Raw genomic sequence first — 11,572 nt, forward strand, 5'->3', positions numbered from 1 at the left:
TTGATATGACAGAATATCATCTATTGTTAAAAAGGAGTTGAGACTTTGAGACTCACATTCTTTAAACTGCACTTTGTTAGGAGATGGATCTGTTGTTAGTTAGTCAACAAAATACATTTTGACATTTATTTAAAAGACTCAAAATATTGCTTTTAGTTTAGGATATATTATTTGTAATGCTTTGTTAAGTTAGAGTCATAAACCCCGTCAACTATATAACGAATATATATAGATGTTATATTTATATAATGTATTATATTAAAATTACCGATTAATGATAATAAAAAAAGTTATAGTCATATGAATGACAATTAAAAAAAATAAATATTTATAAATAGGGAAAATAGGTATTAAAACCATACACATCCATTTATGGTATGAATATGGAACTCATTTCCTTCCTCTTTGTGCTATATGGTAATAAAAACACTATTCTTTTCACATACCGCACATATATTTTCGTGATGTCACTGTGTTTACTTATAATGTAATAACTAATGGTGTTTAAGATTTCTTAGTGATATCTAACTAAGAAATTAAGTAGATATTAAATATTAATTTTTAACTAATTTAAAAGTTAATTTTTATATTTGTTACTTGGCTTAGGTCGTTTATTTAACACATAAATTTATAACGACATAAGCCCAGTAACAAATAAAAAACTAATTGAATATTGGTCGTAATAATAACTTATACTAAATTAAAAATTAAATAATTTTTTTTTATTTTTAAACATAATTAGATATAAATTATTTTCTGGTTTTACCGAAATTACGATCATTTTACGGTACTTGAAGAATCGAAGTAAAAGTTTTAACTTATTGAATGAATTTAACTAAGACCATTATATTATATTTATATAGCTCTATTATGTGTTGTAACGAACAAATAATAAGTAAATTAAATAGTAATTTGCAATTGCAGTGTAGTTTCTGCTGACGTGTCAAATTTGAAATACTTTAACTACATATATAACTATGTAAATGACTTAAATGATTTACTAAATAGCAATAAATGCCATTCACTACAAGTGCCTAAATACTATTAAAAATATAAATAAATATAAATAAAAAAATTTTTAAAAATAATATTTTGAACAAATTATTTCTTTGCTTAATATGTATTAACAAAATTGTTATATCATTCCATTTTGGTTTTTTATAGTTTTAAAAAAGATATTTATGTTTAGTTATAAAAAATATATGATTTAAAGCATAGATTACGAATTTAATTATATATTAGATTATACAATATTTTCTGACTGCTTACAATTGTGTGTCGTAAAGTTGACATGGATCTTTTAAACAATCAATATTACAGAAAATATATATATATACATATATTGCCACTAATAGGATTTATTAAATTTTTATTGATCCTTAAAAGTTGCAACTTTTAATTATAATAGGATAATATAGTTACTAATCAGATAAAAATGGTAATAGTAAAGTCTATTCATTTATGTGTGTAATTAGATAATTTTTATATTAAGCGCTGATGTTAATGTGCTGCTATTAATATAATATATAGTATTAGGTATATAAAGTATTTAAGTACAAAAAAGGGAAAAGTAATTTCATACTTCATTAAATTAATTTAATTTCGAATTCGTTTATAGATTAAAAGCAAAAAAAATTATCTATTAACTATTTAACAATAGTTTAAAGGAATGATTTTATAAATATAATAGCAAATTACAATTAAGTAATTATTTATTTTTATTTTAATTAATTAATTAATTTTAATATGTATTCTAAAAAAATGTATTTGAAATTCATTTAATGGTTACAAATTACAAATAATAATATTTTAGTATGTACGTGTACATATATACATATATACCGAATAAGTTGTAAAATTGTATGGAGTTTATATTAACGGTTAAAGTATTAATATAAATTTTAATAATTGAATAGAAAATAAATAATTAACCAAATAATATTCGATGGAAATATTTTACTAATTTTAAAATATATTGTCGTTTTTTAATAATTTTATATAAAATATGATGAGTTTTATTTAATTTAAATTTAATTTATTTAAGTTAAAAAATTATTCATTGACTTTCATAAAATAGAAATGACTACAATTAATTTCTAATAAAATTTTTTTGTCGTAGATATTGTAAAATGTATTGTTAATTCACAAATTTTTTTTAATAGTTTTTTAATAATATTTTAGTTTAGTAAAACTCCAAAGCGCGAAAATACAAATCAAATTGGATCAGTTGGCTAATGAATACTGACTCTAAGCTTTACATTTGGTAGGAATCGAGTTCAACCCTTAGTACTTGCAGTATCAAAAAATTATTTACGAAAAAATAAATACAAAAAATAGTTCAAAGACAACTGATGATGTGTATTTTGTAATACTCGAAACAGCTGCACAGTCAGTCAAAAAACCGATTAATTTATATAATATAAAATAAATTTTTGTTGTTGTAGTTAACTACTTCTCGAAATCTCTTTACCAAATATACTAGTTTCTATTAAATAAATTAGTTATTTTGTCAAAACTGACAGCAAATTATAATTTATATTAAAGATATAAGTTTAATAAATATTTAATGTTACAAATGTGTCTAGTATATAGTCAAATATTTACTACGAAAGTTGGCTGCAGGTTAGAATCCGAATAATTATAGAATAAATATGAATATACAAATACTTGAAATATTTTATTTATTTCGGTTAAAAAATTAAAACAATAGACAGTTTAATTTAATAACAAATGCTTGTTTTGCGATTAAATTTGTGTACATGTAGTCTAATAATTCAGTGGCCCAAGAATACCAATTTTCTATATAATATTTAACAATAAAATAAAATAGAAAGTGCTTATTATAACAAATCTTAGATATATACATAAGTATATTTTCAACTGAAACTAATCGCCTATTGCTATTTCGGTCTTATTGGATGATTCACTTCCATGACAATTATTTGTAGTCATTCTGTAAGTTAAAATTATCGCAATGGCTTTAAAAGATTACAAAACTTTTAGTACTATGTAATATATAACCATTCACTTTCGTTTGGCTTTTGTTAATTTGTGACAAATTAACCACAAATGCCTGATCATTGTGAATTCCTAAAAGCTTTTTATTAGCTTTTAGGTTTATTTGAGAAGAAATAAAACTTAAAATATTTCTAAAAAAATGTTTTAAAGTCTTGCTTATTTTTTATATTAACTCTTTTATGTATAAGAGGAGTTTATTTTGTTTTGGTAACCAGAGGCAAAATGTTTTTCAACTTTTTTGGAAACTTTTCCCAAGAATATAATTGTAATTTTAGCTCTGGTTCAATACATTCAGGTGGTAAGATGAGGACCACTAACTCATTCAAAAAACAACTTTAAACTTCGATGTCTCGAGATTGAAAAACCTCTTGTTAATCAATGTGACTAGTTGTTGTTAATTTAAACTTTGCTTTTTGTTTAAATAATAATAAGAAAAATAAAAAAAATATCTTGAGATCTCAGCGATATCGGCATATGGCATAGTGAAAAAAATTACTTAGAATATTGAACTTCACTTTGAAACTTCGTTGGTTGAAATATAGGTTATAATATATAATTATTTTGTGTAATAATTTTTGTATATCTACGAGTATGACTCCAATATTTTTTTATAATTTTTTTATTATTATCATATTAGATGTTAAAAATAAATGTTGAGTTGTAGCAAAAGCAGGGCATCGAATCTGATTTTTTTCCGTTCCGGTTCAAGTCAAAAGAATATATTGGTTCGGTTCTCGTTTCGATAAAACTATCGGTTTTTTATGGTTTTCGGTACTTCAACTGAAGAAAGAGATGCACAGATAACAAACTATAAGGTGCTGAACTGAAATAAAGTGATATATTTTTTTCGGTTTGGTTTTTTCCGGTTTTCGGTTCGTTTCCGGTTCGATGCCCTGAGCAAAAGTAATAAAATCCATCATTGCTTTAAATGTTACAATCTTTTCCAGAGAGATGCTAAAATTTAGTTGAAAAAGTTAAAGATCATTCATATATGTTATGGGTTATAACATATGTTAGATGTTATATATGTTAGATGAATAAGAGGAAGACGATGTTTGGTATATAATATCTGTTTCATTTATTAATATTTTAAACTGACTCTATATATTTTTTTTTGTGAATATATATAACATGTATATATATAAATAAATTTTATTTCTTTCATTAATCAGGTGATTACTTACTTTTGTTTTTCAATTGTTTTATTGTATTATTATGGATTCAAGAATAATTACCTGCAAATAATAGAAAGTTAAATATTATAATTAGTATTTATTAATTATCAACAAGGTTTTTCTGCAGGTTATATAAATATTTGACATTCCTAAGTGTTGTGATAACAAAGTTACAATACAATTGTTACTATATATTTATCTCTAGTTTTATGTTCTATTTAGAATAGGTAATCAATAAAAATTTAACAACAGAACAACCAATTTAAACAAATAAAAGGAAAATAATAAAATTATTGCAAACAAAAGAATTTATCTTGAAGTTAACAAAACCATATAAACAGAATTTTACTGAAGTACGTAACCGTGCATTAGATAAGGCGGTTAAGATAAGATGTTATAATTGTCGCAATAACGCTTCTATGATTGTAGAACTCTCAATATTGTATAATGTGAATAAGAGGCGCCATAAGTTAAATCTTAAGTTAGATTCATACTTAAGTTATACACAATACTCTAGTGTAAATATCAATAATTGAATTCTCTAAACTATCTTAAGTTATAATTGATGGCAATAATAATTACACTTATAACTGATAAGTTGTAATGCATATATATGTATAGATATGTATATATGTAATACGTATTATTTATAAATATCTGCTTTATTGATACAACTAAAGATGTATCGTTTATTCTTTTCAAAACATAAATTTTTCTACGATTAACTAATAAGTTAAAAAAAAAAAAAAAAATTAAATATAATTAATCAATTTTAATCTCTTTAATAAAAGGAATGTAATCGATTGTTGTTCAAGCGTAAACTGTCTGGAATTTTAATTGTTTGTTTTCACTGTATTAACAATTTTATTTATTTATCTAAAATATATATATATTAAATTTTTTTTTTTAGTACAAACTTTAGTTAAGTATATTTATTACTAGCTTGTAATTAAATTTTATAAGAAGTGTTTATTAAGAGTGTATATAAAAAATGGAATTTCTAAAAAATAGAAAATCGTTCCGGCGAATAAAAAATTTCACAGATACGAAACATTACATATGTACATATGTATATGTATGTAAGCTTTTACTAAACTAACATTTTAAATCTAACACACATTGTTCATAAATAAAAGATTTTTAACATTAATAAATGATATAATTAATTATGTTATGACTACCTTTATTATTAGCCGTTTAATAATCTTTAAAGAATTAAATTGGATTCCTTGTTCCACACACGTTTCTATTAGAATTCTATTCACTTAAACTTATTTGAATTAATCAAAAACTGTGAATAAAAAATTATGAAAAATGGACCGTCAGTTTAATAATGAAATAGTTTAACGATTATTTTTTTTATAAAAGATATTTTTTTTCTTTTTTCTTGATAAATACTTTTCACCGAAATACGCAATAGAGAGGAATTTTATTTTTGTTTATAATTAATTGTTTGGATATTAGTTTTCTTGGCATAAACGATATAAGGTGGAAGAGCACAGTTAAATATTTTGACAAGTTCGTTTTAAAATTTTAAAAATAACTAAAATTCTATTTTGCTGACTTCAGCAACGTATAGTCAATGAAATGAATAAACAGGAACGTGGACTGATAAGAAATTTCTGAAATTTGCGATACGTACAATTACCTGATAACAGCATAAGTACGATAAAAGAATTGTTCTCACTTTTTTTGCCTATTTTGGAAATATTAATAGAGCAAAAATTATTCAGTGCACTGTCTATGTTTTGGCTGTTAAAATACAGATATATTGATTCAATATTGAAAAATTTTATAGAATAATTTTATAGAATAATTTTATTTAAAGAAAATAAATAATCCATATGATATGAATTTAAAAAAAAACATTCATTAAGATTGTTTTCATTATTTTCGACAGATAAGATATATACATACATGTGTTAGGAGTATCTAAATTACGTGCCCAAACAGTAATTTCAACATTAAGATAAATACTGTATTTGATAAAAATTTTTATGTTAACTAATTCATTTAAAAAATATAACATAATAATGTTAGTTAAATTAATTAAGGACTATATTAAGCGTTAAAATATTACAAACTATATTTTTAATATATATTTAAAATTCAAAACAAAACTTAATTTGCAATTAATATTGAAAGTGCGTGTAAAAGTTATAGCAAGAAAATATTTAAAATTTTAAAATTATATTAAATATATATAAAATTTTCTAGCTTTTGTTTTTACCTTATCAAATTCTTCAAAACTTTTACCGCAACATCTCATTTTGTCAAAAAAACAGACGTGACCAATTTTGTTAGAAATTTAAAATTTTTGCTAATGAAGTGATTGATTTATTGTCTACAAATTGTGACTTAAATAGTATTTGGATAAGTGGAGTGGATAATACTGATAAGGTTTAAATAATAATTGATAGCGTATGAACTTTTTATAATTTTTTTTTTTAAATCAAAATGACTGATTTATATGTAGAATCAACTCCTTGTACAGATATTAAGAAAAAACATATTGCAATACTATTAAAACAAATTAAATACAGTTACTTAAACCATCTTAGTAGTCTAGGAAATAACCTATCTTCTGCACTTTTAAATTCCTTCCTACAAACAGACCTAGCTATAATTTTTTTATGGTTGCTTATTGAGCTTATTGGGTGCTCCCTTTTTGGTCAATAAACTTTAATTTTGTGTAATAAAAATGTAATAGAATGAAGTAACAAAATTTGTGTTAACTGTTTTTGAATAGAACAACATATAAATGGAAAAAAAATATAACCTTTTGTATGGTACTCCTCACTTAAGTGTTTAAAATATAAGCAAACGGCGTTCGGAAAGGTGAGCAAATCAATCACATAGTTAACTCTTTTCGAACATCGAAAGACGAACAATATCCCTTACTTTTCGCATAAGCAATTACTTTATTATATTACTATATTAGTTGGTAAGGTTCGTAAACGCTAAGACTGTCTGGTTATCTTTGTTCCAAAGTCAACAATCATCATTTATCAATTTATATTTAAGTTCGAATTGCTTTAGCTTAAGAACCATATTGTCACCCTATCAGAAGTAGGTATCACGTTTTAAAATATTAATATAAACCAATAAAATATATTTCAAATTAAACAACAACAATCGTAGTAGTTAATTGTATTTATATATAGCTGTGGTTGATGTGTTTGTTTAAATATTATAAAGCAAGTGTATATATTTGTGTTATTAATTGCAACAATTTGCTGTAGTTCCAAGTTTGAACTACATAATATATGTATACCACGTGAACTCAGGTGGTAAGCACTTGAGTCAGCGTTCAAAATTGAATGAAAAAGATCAAGTTTAGTTTATTTATGAACAATTAAATCCAAAAAACTATATTCAAATAATATCGATGATTTAGTATTAAGCAATACCTTAAAATTAAATTAATTAAAAAATACAATTTTACCTTTTTTTAATTTAGAATAGTCGTCTTTTTTTCGTTTAATTTTTTTATAAAAAACTTAATTATTTCAAATTGAGTACATAAACTTAAAATTTTTAAACAGTGGGAACGTTCTCACAGAGATTCTTTACACAAAACTTTTTTTATTTTTACTTCATGTTTTTAGTGAAGTAATCTAGCACTATTTCATATATTCCTTGTTCTTTTATTTTGAAATATATTTTTACATTTTTATGTTAAGCTCAGTTAAGCACTGATTGCATGAGTGAGTGAGGTAAAGCGGTTAACTTTGTAATTGAAATTAATTTAATTTTGTAGCACAATTTATTCGCAGTATGGCATTTATAACAAATTTTAATAATTTTATTAATTTAATAAATGATGCTGAAAACTTATTTTAATGGATTGATTGCATGTGACCCGTCATCATGAAAGGTAGTGAATGCTGGGCCAAGAAATCTGAATATAATTAAAAAACACATATAGATGAAATTAAAATGCAACGTTACGAGTAGTCATCATATCAGTGAACAAAATTATTTAAAAATGTCACCAGAGGAAATGTTAAGAAAGTTACCGGAAAACTGATAAGTTATAAGAAAATACTTTACGATGGTGTGACTACATAATAAGATGGAACAAAACTCATATTTTAAAAAGAACCGTGAATATTACGGAACCACTAAGTACAGGTGTTTTTGAACATTAGTGAACAACAACAACAAAAATTCATTTTATATTATTTTAATTAATTGAACTTTTGGCTGATTGAATTTCGTGTTTTGCCAAATACCCATCATCAGTGGTCTTGAAAATAATTTTTGTATTTCATTATTCGAAAACAATTTTTTGAGACTGAAAGTACCAGGAATCAAAGTCATGTTCTGCCAAATTTAATTAAATTAATAACTCTTTTTTGCCATTTTAAATAATATTTATATACATATGACGATCTGTGAAATATGTGTGTTGCAATAAACATTTCTATTGATAAATATTTGTTAGCCAGTTTTATATATTGAACCTTAAATTAAATGTTATCATTTGTTAAAATCCCTTCCTTTTGTTTCTAAATGGATTTATGAAATTAATTTTTGATTTTTTTACAATCTATATAGATTTTAAAATTTATTTACCGAGCCACAGTGTTAACATATTCGTGCATACTTAGACGTTTATTATTTAAACATCTTTGTATGAACATCAAATTAGAAGTAAGAACTGAGGCGATATCTTCTGCAGAAACTAACAATATACTCATAGACGAATTTCTAATAAGATGCTTATAGTTTTTGGATGTTAATGCAATGGGTTATATATTCTAATACTCCATATAATCTTCATAGATAGTGTATATGTACACATATATGTTATACTTATATGTCTCATATTCAAATATTTTTGTAAGCACCGAATATTAAATTAAAAGTGTGATCTTAAGGAATAACTTTTGCTGACACTAATAATACACTCAGAGACTAATTTTTTCATTATTCACTGAATTTTTAAGTGTTGATGAAATGAGTTATATCTTTTAATCCTCCAAATAATCTTTATATATAGATACAAGCATTACTTTTATGACGTTTTTGCATATCACACTTATCACTCTACATCTTGTAGGAATAATTGTGATTTCTTTTGGGTTCAATATAAAATGTATATCTGTGTATTTCATAATAAGAGTAATTCGGAATGCGTCACTTTCTGTAGATAATTAATTTCATAATTGTAAATATAATTTAATTTTGGTATTTTCAAAGTTATTTCTTCTAAGGCTGCAACATTGCTAAACTGCTTTCGTTAACAAAAATTAAAATTAAATGGTGTTCTGTTATTTATACTTTAAAGTAATGCGTTATTATATAAACAAATAGTATTTTTTTTTTCAGATAAGAAACTTAACTTTTCATTTTTAGTAAAATTGTTTACTTTTTCACAATATTACGTATGTGGTCATAATTACATTTATAAAAATTATTAGCAAACTTATTAACTCATTTTTAAATGAGTAATAAATAATTATATTAAAAATGTTTTAAATTTAAACTAAACGAAGATGAATTATATTTTTTAAATAATATTGATAAAAAGAAATATTTTGAATCGACTTACACTGTGGAGAACGATTTTCATTATTTCCACAAAGTTCTTAAGGTTAGTAACACGCGAAGGCTAAAATAAAACTAAAATCAATTTTATTATAAAATATCTTATAAGAGTCACTTAGTAAAAATAATTTTATTCTTACTTAGTGAGGCGTTTTATTTGGCAAGTATTTCACCTCCAAGTCTTTGTCTAAGTAAACTTATGCATTCTGATACAAGCAGTGGCGTCTTCTTATTCCTAACATGCGACTTTGGAGTTCAAATCAATTAAATCACATAAAACTAATGTAGGTTTCTTGTATTAAATAAATGTTTAGGTGGTTACTTTGTTCGAAAGCAAATTAAAGTAATTGGGAGTGTTAAAAGAGTCTTCTTTATATGATGTTTTTTTCATTGTTTAACATTGGTTTGGTTTGGGTTGATGTTTATAATTGTTCTTGTTCTTGCCTAGATATTCTCATTCTCAAAAAGGAAGCCACACCTTTTAGCCACAAAAAGCTTTTAGTAAAAATGCGTGCAAAACTATTTACTCAATAAAAACGTCTGACATCAGAAAATACTATTTAAATGCAATCTATCAGATAATTTTAAAAACTATTAAATGAAAGTTATTTAAATTATTTTACAATTAAAGAGGATTATGTAAAGAATATGATGTCATTATGTTAGGATAGTAATAAATGTGCTATAAGCTATTCTCAATCTTGATATTAATTCTTTTAGTAAGTGTTTAAAAGGTTTTTCGAACAGTAGTGAACTACAACAACAAAAATTTATTTTATATTATTTTAATTAATCGAATTTTTGGCTGACCATATAGCTTTTTCGAGTATTACTGTCATCAGTGGTCTTGAAAATAATTTTTGTATTTAATTATTCGTAAATAATTTTTTGAGACATATGTATAGTACTAGGAATCGAACTCGTATCTTGCCAAATTTGAAGCTCAGAATCAGCGCGTTTTAACCAACTGACCCAAAACGTTACTTGAATTTTATGTCCGCACATTTTTCTGGAGTTTTATCAATTTTGCTATGAACGTTTTATTAACAAATTCAATTGCTGTGTTTATATTAGAACGAAATCATAAACCAGCTGTAGAATAATTGAATTAATTTATTATATTTTTATTTTTTGTTTTTAATTATTAAATTTCAATACTATTCTGTTTATAGAGGCATTATTTATTGTATGATTTATATATTTTTTCTTATGTATAGAACCTAATCTGGGAATGAAGTACTGAGAAAGCATGCTAATGTTACTCCACAACTCGCACGGGCGAGACCAATATTTTGTGAATATAAGTTGTAATTTAACGTCAAATTTTTCAGAGGGAAGTGACTATTATACTTAATAGAAACTAGTATATTTCATAAAGAGGTTTTTCGTAACTCTGTTTAAGTAAATTTATTTAATCAACATAATATTTAAATAATATAATACTATTAATACTTTAAAATACTTATTAAATATAATATTAATATTTAAAAAGTTCAATTATTAATTGAAATTCTTGGTAAAGCCTGTAGTGTACACTCTAATGCTACTAAAAAATTAAATTTAGTTATTCTCTAGTGAAAAGTGAAACTAATTCTTTCGAAAATCAACTCTTTTTAAATTATTTTAATTTAGTGTTTTGACTTTAACCATTCGTTAGCTTAAAGAACGCTTTATGGTAAATATGCCACATAAAGACTTTCATTTTGACTTTTCCGAAGATGTCTACAAGCTGGTTTATTATTCCTCTGTAATGTTTACAAGTCAAAGGTTTTATGTCACCACAAGTTTTGAAAATGGGTAATTATAAACATTAAACACTTTGTTTT

Source organism: Teleopsis dalmanni, chromosome 1 (assembly GCF_002237135.1).
Source record: "Teleopsis dalmanni isolate 2A chromosome 1, ASM223713v2, whole genome shotgun sequence".
NCBI lineage: Eukaryota > Metazoa > Arthropoda > Insecta > Diptera > Diopsidae > Teleopsis > Teleopsis dalmanni.